General features: G+C 46.3%; 1 long non-coding RNA gene across 1 annotated transcript; it reads right to left on the minus strand.

Moving 5' to 3' along the window:
- Positions 1-4794: 4794 nt before the first annotated feature.
- On the minus strand, positions 4795-7344 carry LOC120230064. Its single transcript, XR_005527915.1, has 3 exons — positions 7283-7344; positions 5182-5365; positions 4795-4857 (listed from the first exon to the last, which is right to left on the minus strand). It is a non-coding gene; the product is annotated as an uncharacterized LOC120230064 (long non-coding RNA).
- Between the last annotated feature and the right edge of the window lie 3456 nt (positions 7345-10800).

Below are 10800 nucleotides of genomic sequence, written 5' to 3' on the forward strand. Positions count from 1 at the left end.
CAAACAAAATATATACATGAATGTCTATGGCCACAGTATTCACAAGAGCCAAAAGGCAAAAAGAACCCAAATGTCCATCCACTGACAAGTGGCTAAACCACATGTGGTAGATCCATCCTGAAATAGTATTTAGCCACTAAAAGGAATGAAGGACTTTGCACGCTACAACATGAACGGATCTTGAAAACATTAGGCTGAGAGAAAGAAGCCGGTGACAGAGGTCGCTTACTGTATGATCCATTGACATGAAATTGCCAGCAGAGGCAAATCCTTAGACACAAAAAGCAGATTAGTGTTTGTGAGGGGTGGGGGAGGGGGCAGGGGGAGTGACTGCTTAATGGGTATGGGATTTCCTACTGGGATGATGACACAATCCTGAAACCAGACAGAGATGAGGGGTGCACAGTGCTGAGCGTGAACCCACCAACTGTGAGATCATGACCGGAGCTGAAGGCAGGCGTTTAACTGACTGAGCCACCCACACACCCCAGAGGCTTAGGATTTTTGAAGCGAGGTGGCTTTGGACTCCGTAGTGGCAGGTAGAGACTCTGGAATGGGCAGTTCACGCAAAATATCACACTGGCTTGATGTAAGGGGCTCAGATGACAGTATTCATGAAATAGTCTGAACAGTTTCCAGCCCGTAATAGACAATCTAAGCCAGTGCTTCTAAACCCTCTCGGTATGAGAATTCCTTTTCAATCTTCACACAACCCCAAAGAGATTTTTGTTTATGTGCATTATAACCATCTCTATGTACCATATTAGACCTTAAATTAAATATTATGTAATTTAAAATAACAATAAACCCATTACATATTCACGTAAATACTATGGTTTTATGAAAATGATTCAATGTTTCCAAAACATCTTTTTTTTTCTACCAAGGAAATAGGCATTAACATTTTTTCTTTAGAAATCTCTTTAACGTCTGGCTTAAAGGAAAACAGCTGGATGCTCATAGCTACTTCTGAAATCAATCTATTGTGAAATGGTCTTTTGGTTGACGTATATAAAGAAAATGTGGCCTGAACATTAGCACACTGTTGGAGAAGGAAGGGCTATTCCAACAGCCTTTGCCGATCATTGTGGATATTATGCATTAACAGTGCACCAAAACTCGATGAGTTTTAGTTTCTTAGTGGCCATGTTGAAGGTGGAGCTGCATAAGAATGCACTTTTCTTACTCTGTGATCTCAAAACCCATTGGTCTATCTTTCCTTTTCAATGGGTCCTTCACTCATTTTGTAATATCATGCACTGGTCATTTGGAAAAGACTGATTCACAGACTCAGGCAGATCTGCCAGATGCTGACACACTTAATTAGACAGCACTTCCAGATCACATTTGTTAATACCATCACCAAAACCTTAGAAATGAACTAGGCAACTGTCAAGCTCACAATGGCTGATACAAGTTTTCCAAAATTCTTTTTTTTATGGTTTTTTTTTTTTAGTTTATTCATTTATTTGAGAGAGAGAGAGAGAGAGTGAGCACAAGTTGGGGAGGGGCAGAGGGAAGGAGAGACAGAATCCCAAGCAGGCTGTGCACCATAAGCAGGGAGCCCGATGGGGCCTTGAACTCACGAACTGTGAGATCATGACCCGAGCCGAGAGTCAGATGCTCAACCGACATCACCAGACAGGCGCCCCACAAGTTTTCCAAAATTCTAACTTTGGCCTGCAATTTCAAATTATATCAGTGGCAACGAATCCTGGCAGTTGCTTTTCCTTGAAAGGACAGGCTCCCTTTGTTCACTTTCAAAAACAAATCTGTCTAGTCTGAATCACCATGGTTTGTCGGATAAAAATGGTGGTCCACTTCAGCTGGCGACTCCATCCTCCAAGCTCTGTTCTTGGAGACAATGAATGTACTCTGGTAAGTCACAGAAAAGTGCCTTCTGGGTACTTCTCATCTCGTCAGACAGAATACTGTAAAGGTATGTCCTCAAGGGCTGAGATTTAATAAAAACGTTTGTTACTCAAGGACTTGGTCATCAAGGACACTCTTGAATAGAACTGGCTTTTTTTTTCCTGCAAGAAGTGGCAGTTGGAGAATGCCATGGTCACTAGTACAGCTTGGAGCGACCGCCTTAATTCGCCTGAAGGAGCCAGCTCTTTTACCAACTGCTGCTTTTGTACCATCCGTGCAAAAACGTTCACACAATGAAAAAGGCAAATCCTATCTCAGTACTATGTGACAATAGTGTTCATCCTTGCAGGTCCCTGAGAAGATCTCAGTGACCACCCCCTTCCCCCCCCTACCCCCCCCCCCCACGTAGGAGTCTGCAGACCACACTTTGAAAACTACTCACTTAAGCTCATTTCCTTCATGGTAATTTTTTAAAAAAATTTTTAATGTTTTTATTTATTTCTGAAAGAGAGAGAGAGACAGCATGAGCAGGGGAGGGTCAGAGACAGAGGGAGACACAGAATCCGACGAGGATCCAGGCTCTGAGCTAGCTGTCAGCACAGAGCCCAACGCAGGGCTTGAACCCACGAACCGTGAGATCATGACCTGAGCTGAAGTCGGATGCTTAATTGACTGAGCCACCCAGGCGCCCCTCCTTCATGGTAATTTAAAAGCAGAACAGATAAACTACCCAGAAGAAGCAGGCTGACTTTGAATTATTTCTGGAGCATATGACTCATAGTAGGGGCTCAATAAACACTTTTTAAATCTTTTTTTTTTTTTTTAAGCTTATTTGAGAGAGAGAAAGAGAGTACAATCAGGGGAGAGGCAGAGAGAGAGAGAGAGAGGGAGACTGAGGACCCAAAGCAAGCTCTTCATTGACAGCAGAGAGCCCGAGGCAGGGCTCGAACCCACAAACAGCAAGATCATGACCTGAGCCAAAGTCAGATGCTTAACCAACTGAGCCACCCAGGTGCCACTTGAATCTTGAACACGGGCTTCCTCCTACCATGCCAAACGACGTGCCAACATTTGACATACATTGTCTTATTGAATCTAACATCCCCATTCTACAGATGAGAAAAGCAAGACTCAGAGAAGATAAGAGCCTGGACAGCTAGTGATTACCAGATCCAGGAGTTAAACCGAGTTTTGTCGGACTTCAGAGCTAATCCTCTTAACAACTGCACCATACTGAGTGTGTTTGGCAGCAAAATCTTTGGTCATAAGTTAGATCAAGGGGGAAAAAATGGAAAACAATTAAAGGAAAGTTTAAGGAAATTTTGTAAACAAGTGTGAATAACTAGGCTGTCTATATGAACCTATTTATTGTTGACTTTCCAGAACCAACAAACTGAATGATGACACACTGTCCCTTTTTGCCTGGGCCAGTGGGTGAGTAGCTGAGTACAAGTCTGTCTAAAGAAGATGTATTTTTTTAATTAAAAAAAATTTTTTTAAGTTTATTTATTTTGAGAGAGGGAGACAGAGAGCGTGAGTGGGGGAGGGGCAGAGAGAGAAGGAGAGAGAAAATTCCAAGCAGGCTCCGCACTCACAGCAGAGTGAAACCCACAAACCATGAGATCATGACCTAAGCCAAAACCAAGAGACGGACGCTTAACCGACAGAGCCACACAGGCACCCCAGGTGTATTTTTTTTTATGTTTATTTTGAGAGAGAGAGAGAGTGCACAAGCGGTGGGGGAGCAGAGAGAGAGAAGGGAACAGAAGATCCAAAGCGGATTCTGCACAAACAGCCGTGAGTCGGATGCAGCGCTTGAACTCAAGAACCGAGAGATCATGACCTAAGCTTAAGTCAGAAGGTCAACCAACTGAGCCACCCAGGCGCCCCTAAAGAAGGTATATTAAGAATGATGGGCTGTGATCACGGTGTGTCCCTTCTCACAAGGACTGGGTGAACAGGTTTTTATAATCCCAGTGGAGCATCTGACATAAACAACAGCCGGAGGCAGGGGGAGGGGGAAAGGACATGCCAGGGGGGCCCAGGTGTGAAAATTAAAATGCAACAAGAATAATGAGATGATTGGCTTCCCTGGGCTGTGTTCCCACAGGTCAGGGTCTACACCTGCAAAAGTTCTTCCAGCATGGCAAGTAGTGGCTTTTCCCAGGTGCCAATCCCCTGTCCCAGCCCTGAGAGGCTGAGCTGAGCCACTCCCATGCCATTTCTATCCTTTTCAAGGGGAGGAATTAACCAGCGAAATACCAGCTGGAAGTCTTACCAGGCCTTCACACCTTTGGCCATATTCCTTGGCATTCCAGAATATACTCTGGCCCCTCATGACCTCTCCAGACTTCTCTCTACCTCCTCACTTTCCTGAGTCATGGCTTTCTCCCCTCCAGACTTGGGAGTTGTGCTCTCTGCCTACAATAAATTCTCCCTTTGCCCACACAACCTCCTTTGCTTGGGTGAGTCCTACTCAATCCTCAGCCCTCAGCTTGGACATCACTTCCTTCAAGAATCCTTCCCTGTGGGCTCCCACCTCCAAATTGCCAGAGGACCGTCTTCTTACTTCTATCACTTGGTCAGCACCAAGGCCAGGGATGCCGTGACTTACAAGACATACAATGTTCATGAAGCCCATGGGCTAGTGTTTTACATCAATGACACTGTTTGCTTGTCTTCCTTGCCCATTAGACTGTAAGATCCCAGTGGACTGGGATGGTTCAGATCTATGCTTCTGAGTCTCATACAGTGCCCAGCACAGAGTAGGAGCTCAGCAGATATTTGTTAAATCGATAAGTGGATGGATGAACAAAGGAATCCATAAAAAAAAAAAAAGGGGGGGGCGGGGAGGGAAAAAGTAGGTGAAATAACAAGTCAATAAAGTAGGAAACAACTTTTGTGCCCACATATAGCTACTTACCACTCTCATCATTGCACAGGGATTGCCGGAGGAACTGGGCTCCGTGAATGTGAGGCACAGGGCTGGGGGGAGGGCACAGAAAAGATACAGAGCTCAGAGAGGGGCTTCCAATCTTGTCGTACACACATTCAAAATGCCCTCACAAAATAACACACCCTCAAAAAGTGCGATCAATCTTGTGGCAACTAAACCAGAAGTGCTGAGGGAGAAGAAAGTAAAATAAGTAATAGTATTACAGGAATAATAGAAATGACTGTGTATTTGATTGACCCTTGACAGTGACCAACAACCCCAGCATCTCAGCGGTGCGTCACAATAAAAGTTTGTTTTTTATTTTCCTCCCAAGTGTTTTCCTGGTGGAGCTGCTCTGTTCCAAGAGGACTTACAGGAATTCAGGGACCTGCCTTGTTCTGATTCCACTGTCACTCTCAGCTGGGCTGACAAGGCGTTGGAGAGGAAGGCGGGCCTGGGGGTGTGCCCATCCCGTCTGCCCACATTCCATTGGCCAGAACTCCATCTTGTGGTCCAACGCGACTGCATGGGAGGCTGGGAATTAGTCGAGTGCGCCCCCTGGAGGAGAAGGAATTGGGAATTGCTGAACACTGAACAGTCTCTCTTACAGTATTATTTACTGAGTGAGCATCTCATAAATGTCAGACACTGTGCTGAGGAAGTTACAGGCATATTGTCATTTTACGCTCACATCAGCTCTCATTCACAGAGGAGAAACTGAGGCTTAGAAAGTTTTTGTAAATTTTAGGAGGTGAAAGTCTCCTGCTGCAGAATCATTGTGGAATCTGATCTTTTCAAGTCAAAACCTATAACGGAAAAGCAAGGACAGGGTCGTCTGGGTGGCTCAGTGGATTACGTGTCCGACTTCAGCTCAGGTCATGATCTCACGGCTTGTGAGTCTGAGCCTGGCATTGGGCTCTGTGCTGACAGCTCAGAGCCTGGAGCCTGCTTCTGATTCTGTCTCCCTCTCTCTCTGCCCCTCCCCTTCTCTCACTCTGTCTCTTCCTCTCAAAAATAAACACCAAAAACAATTTTTTAAAGAAAAGTAAGGATGGATGTCAGAGTCCCTAGTTGCTCTGAGACTACACTCACCCACTCAACATTATTATCGTTGACTAAGTGCTGACTTTAGGTTAGGCATTGTTCTAAGCACTTTCATATCAACTCGTTTGATCCTCACTAGAGCCCTATGAGGTACTGTTAATACTCTTTTTTTTTTTTAAATTTTTATTTATTTCTAGGAGAGAGAGAGAGAGAGAGAGAGACAGCGTGAGCAGGGGAGGGTCAGAGAGAGAGGGAGACACAGGCTCTGAAATAGGCTCCAGGCTCTGAGCTGGCAGTCAGCACAGAGCCCGACGCGGGGCTTGAACCCACGAACCGCGAGATCATGACCTAAGTGAAAGTCGGACGCTTAACCGACTAAGCCACCCAGGCGCCCCGGTACTGTTAATACTCTTATTGTAAAGATGAGGAAATTGCGCAGAGACGTTAAGTGACTTGGCTGAGATCATACAGCAAGTACACAGCAGACACAGGGCTTCAACCAGGTAGGTAGTCTGTCTCCAAAGTCTACTTATACATTTACTCCTTTCCTACCTCTTTACAGACAACAAAAGAAATTGTTCTAGAGCAGAGTCTCCGAAGTGAGGCCCTGGTGCCCTGGGGAGGATGCCAGCTGGCCCACTGGGGTGTGAGTGGAAAACAGGATCCTTGTATTTATGCTTATTTTTATTCTTAAAAAAAAATCAGAGAGATAATTACACTTTACTTATATGTGTTATACAGATTGACCCTGGCGCCTTCACTCAGCTGAGGACCAATATTTTATAACACATATTAGTAAAATGTAATACGCTGCGGGTTTTGTTGTTGTTGTTTTTAGAAACATAAATAGGGGCGCCTGGGTGGCTCAGTAGGTTAGGTGTCAGACTTCAGCTCAGGTCATGATCTCACGGTTCGTGGGTCCAAGCCCCGCGTCGGGCTCTGTGCTGACAGCTCGGAGCCTGAAGCCTGCTTCAGATTCTGTGCCTCCCTCTCTCTTTGCCCCTCCTCTGCTCACAGTCTCTGTGTGTCTCTCACAAAAATAAATAAACATTAAAAATATTTTTAAATATAATAAACATAAATAGAAAATGTCACGTGCAGTGCTTGGATAAGTGGACTAGCTCTCACAGTAAGACCAGCGCTTTTAAAAGATTCTTGCAGGAGCCGCCTGGGTGGCTCAGTCGGTTAAGCGCACGACTTGGGCTCAGGTCATGATCTCGCGGTTCGTGAGTTCGAGCCCCGCGTCGGGCTCTGTGCAGACAGCTCAGAGCCTGGAGCCTGTTTCAGATTCTGTGTCTCCCTCTCTCTCTGTCCCTCCCCTGCTCATGCTGTCTCTCTCTCTCTCTCTCTCAGAAATAAATAAAACATTAAAAAATAAAATAAAATAAATAAAAGATTCTTGCAAAGAAAGGATGAGGAGCAGACACCCACCTTAGGTCCCGCCTCCGCCTTACTGCCTCAGCCTCCTTCACGCAGGCGCACCACCTCTCCTACAGCGTGGGGGGCGGGGCCTGTGGCCACACCCCCTCTCTTTCTCCCGCCTTCCTTGTTTCTCCTGGAGGCATCATTGGCTGCTTCCCCTTGTGATTCGGCGAGCCCCCGGGTCGGTGAGACGCGATTGGACGGAGTTGCCGCCTCTCAGCCGGTGGCCAGCCTCGATTGGCCGAAGTGCTGCGGGGGGCGGGATTTGCCAAGTTACGTCTAAGTGGCTGCGACCCCAGGGGTCGGCTGGCTCGCGGTGGCTGCTCGAGCTTCCGGGTGCTAGTCGTTGGGCGGCACCGGGAAGGTCCCCAGGCCCCAAGGGTCTGGGAGCAGGTCAGGTGGAGAGGCCTGAGGCCTGGGAGGCTAGGAGGGCCCGGGCCGCAGGCGAGGCGGGGTGTGGCCGCTGGCCCGCGAAGGACCGAGATGCCCGCTGGACCTCTGGTAGAGGAGATGCAATGACGCCAGGGGTCGACACGGGATACCTAGCAAGGTCCCCGGGCTTGCCAGCCAGGACCGGAGGCTTCTGCTCAAGCAGATAGACGCACAGGACCCGTCAGGAGCAGGTGCAGGGAGCGGAGTCTGACCGAACAGGTGGAGAAGGGCGCAGAGGTCCGTGAGCAAGGGAACTGGAAGAAACACAGCAAAAAGCTGATTGCCGACAGCGAGCCTCTTAGCGCTCAGACTCCTCTCAAAGCCAAGTGTGCCGGGAAGGGGGGTTGAAGACATTTGGCTAAGGGAGAAGGATCCAGGAGAAACGCGGCCAGCGGAAACCGGCGCACGGCTGCTTCTGTCCGAAGCTCCGTGACCTGTGGGCGAATAAGCCCGGCCCCGGACGTAACTGTCGTGGAAGAAGAAAAGAACATCTGTGGGAATGAGCTTCTCTTGCAAAGATCGTCCTCAAGTTATGGAAGAAGCTCCACGAAAGAAATCCATCACTGCAAAAAGCCAAATGTTTTCCTGCATCAAGCTTGTTATCTGTGAGATGCCGGAGGCCCAGGAGAGATCAGACTGACTTTCTGCGCGGAGGTGTTCTGACTCGGGGAGTGCTTGCTGCATGACAAAGACAGGCGGTGGCAGGAACGCAACAGCCAGAAAACGGGCCAGTGTCCATGTTAATGGAAAGATAATGGGAGATCTGCGCGTGATGCCACTTGATTCTATTTAATAAGCTGAAGCTTGCTTTTCGTAGTGAAAATCCCTGCAAAGACTACCTTCGGCTTGTTGAATGAGGGTACCAGACGTTGAAAAGGATCTAATGATACTAAGAAGTGAAGTCCCCCGAGTCAGTCACTTGCATGACGGCATCTCCAAGGGACTCTTGAAAACAGAGAGGCTCATGCATATAAAGGGGTGCCATGTAAGGGGACCTGAACAGCATTCTTCCTTAGAGTCGACTTGAGAGTATTCCCAAATCAGGTCATTAAGAGCATTCCAAATCATTTAAATTTTCTAGGGTGGTAAAAACACACGAGATTATTCTGTCAGTAGAGGATTACCCCAAAATGACCTGAAATTTTCACTTAGGTCAAGTTGCTAAATAAAACATTCATTGTGGAGGTGCCTGGGTGGCTCAGTTGGTTAAGCGCCCAACTTCGGCTCAGCTCATGATCTCACGGTTCATGGGTTCTAGCCCCGTGTCAGGCTCTGTGCTGACAGCTCAGAGCCTGGAGCCTGCTTCAAATTCTATGTCTCTCTCTCTCTCTCTCTGCCCCTCCCCTGTTCACACTTTGTCTCTCTCTCGAAAATAAATAAACATTAAAAAAAAAGTTCAATGTGTTCTTCAGAACCAGCAGGGGGCATCCACGCTGAAATACTAAAAATCATAATTAGTACCAATTATGCAAATAGTTATTCCTCTCAATGTACATTCAGACACTTTGCAAGCGCTTTACATGCTTTAGTTTGTTAAATCCTTACGATAATCCTATGAAGCAGATATTAACGATTAATCCCACTTTAGAAAGGAGGAAGCAGAGTTAGACACGTTGAGCCATTTACGCAGCTAGTAAATGGCAGAGCAAGGGTTTGAACTCAGCAACTGACCATGGATCCTCCACTTTCAATCATTATTCTACACCACCTCCCCAAGATGGCACACACGCTCTGGCAAAGAATGAGGGTCCCTTTAAGCCCTGGCATGTTTTGTATCATTTCAATAGGACAAGTTAAAATATCAGTATTTGCCTTCTCAAAATGGATCCAGTAAGAAGATCGTTGACAGTAATGAATGCGAAAGATTATAAATGTAAGGGTTTTCGGGGCGCCTGGGGGCTCAGTTGATTAAGCATCCGACTTCGGCTCATGTCATGATCTCGCAGTTCATGGGTTAGAGCCCCGCGTCAGGCTCTGTGCTGGTAGCTCAGAGCCTGGAGCCTGCTTCTGATCCTGTGTCTCCCTCTCTCTCTGCTTCTCCTCCACGTGTGCTCTGTCTCTCTCTCTCAAAAATAAATAAACACTAAAAAAAATGTAAGGGTTTTTAATCCCACGAACTCTGTCTGTCATGACCAGTTAATTGGTAATAAGTTACAACACGATTTGTGAATATGACAGGCTTTTTCAAAACAACGTCTTAAGAAGAATCCTAGTTATTTGCCATAAGTTGGCTTTCCAGATGAGGGCTTTCCAAAATGAGCCCTTTAAATTCCAAAGCTTTTTATGTGTTTTAAATAAGTCTTATTTGTTATTTTTTATATTTATTTGAGAGAGAGAGCACGCACACCGGCACACACACACACACACACACACACACACACACACACACACAGGTGAGTGGGGGAGGGGCAGGGAGAGAGAGAGAGAGACAGACAGAGGATCCAAAGCAGGTTCTGCACCGAGAGCTCTGAGCCCAATGTGGGGCTTGAACTCACAAACATTAATGTTTTTTAATGTTTATTTATTTTTGAGAGAGAGAGACAAAGAGAGAGAGAGAGAGGGCAAGCAGGGGAGGGGCAGACAGAGGGAGACAGAATCTGAAGCAGGCTCCAGGCTCTGAGCTGTCAGCACAGAGCCAGACACTTGCTTGAGCTCACAAACCGTGACTTCATGACCTGAGCCAAATCTGGGGCTTACTCTACTAAGCCACTCAGGCATTCATAAAAAAAAAAAAAAAAAAAAAAACTTTAAGTAGAGAATCTTGGATGTAGTTGATCTTTTCTTGACTGCTTAGCACTATTATTAATACTTATTATCGTCCTGTGCTTTAATAAAATTCTATCTTATCTTTTGGATTACTATTACCTTCATATCAGGCTGCCAGACGTGGCTGGAGTCTGTCTCAATATTTTTCTCCAACCCTACTCTCTCCATCAGTGTGGCTGATAAAATGCTTTGGGCTAAGAAATCAAGTAAGTTTGTCATGAATTGTGTTGTTAAAAGATAATTTAGTGTAAGATCTTTGTGATGGTGATTTTTTGCCCTAAGACATCTTTTTTCCCCCTTTACTTCCGGTTTAAGAATATGGTATTTCA

Source organism: Hyaena hyaena, unplaced genomic scaffold (assembly GCF_003009895.1).
Source record: "Hyaena hyaena isolate Hyena2069 unplaced genomic scaffold, ASM300989v1 scaffold_38, whole genome shotgun sequence".
In the NCBI taxonomy this organism is placed as follows: Eukaryota; Metazoa; Chordata; class Mammalia; order Carnivora; family Hyaenidae; genus Hyaena; species Hyaena hyaena.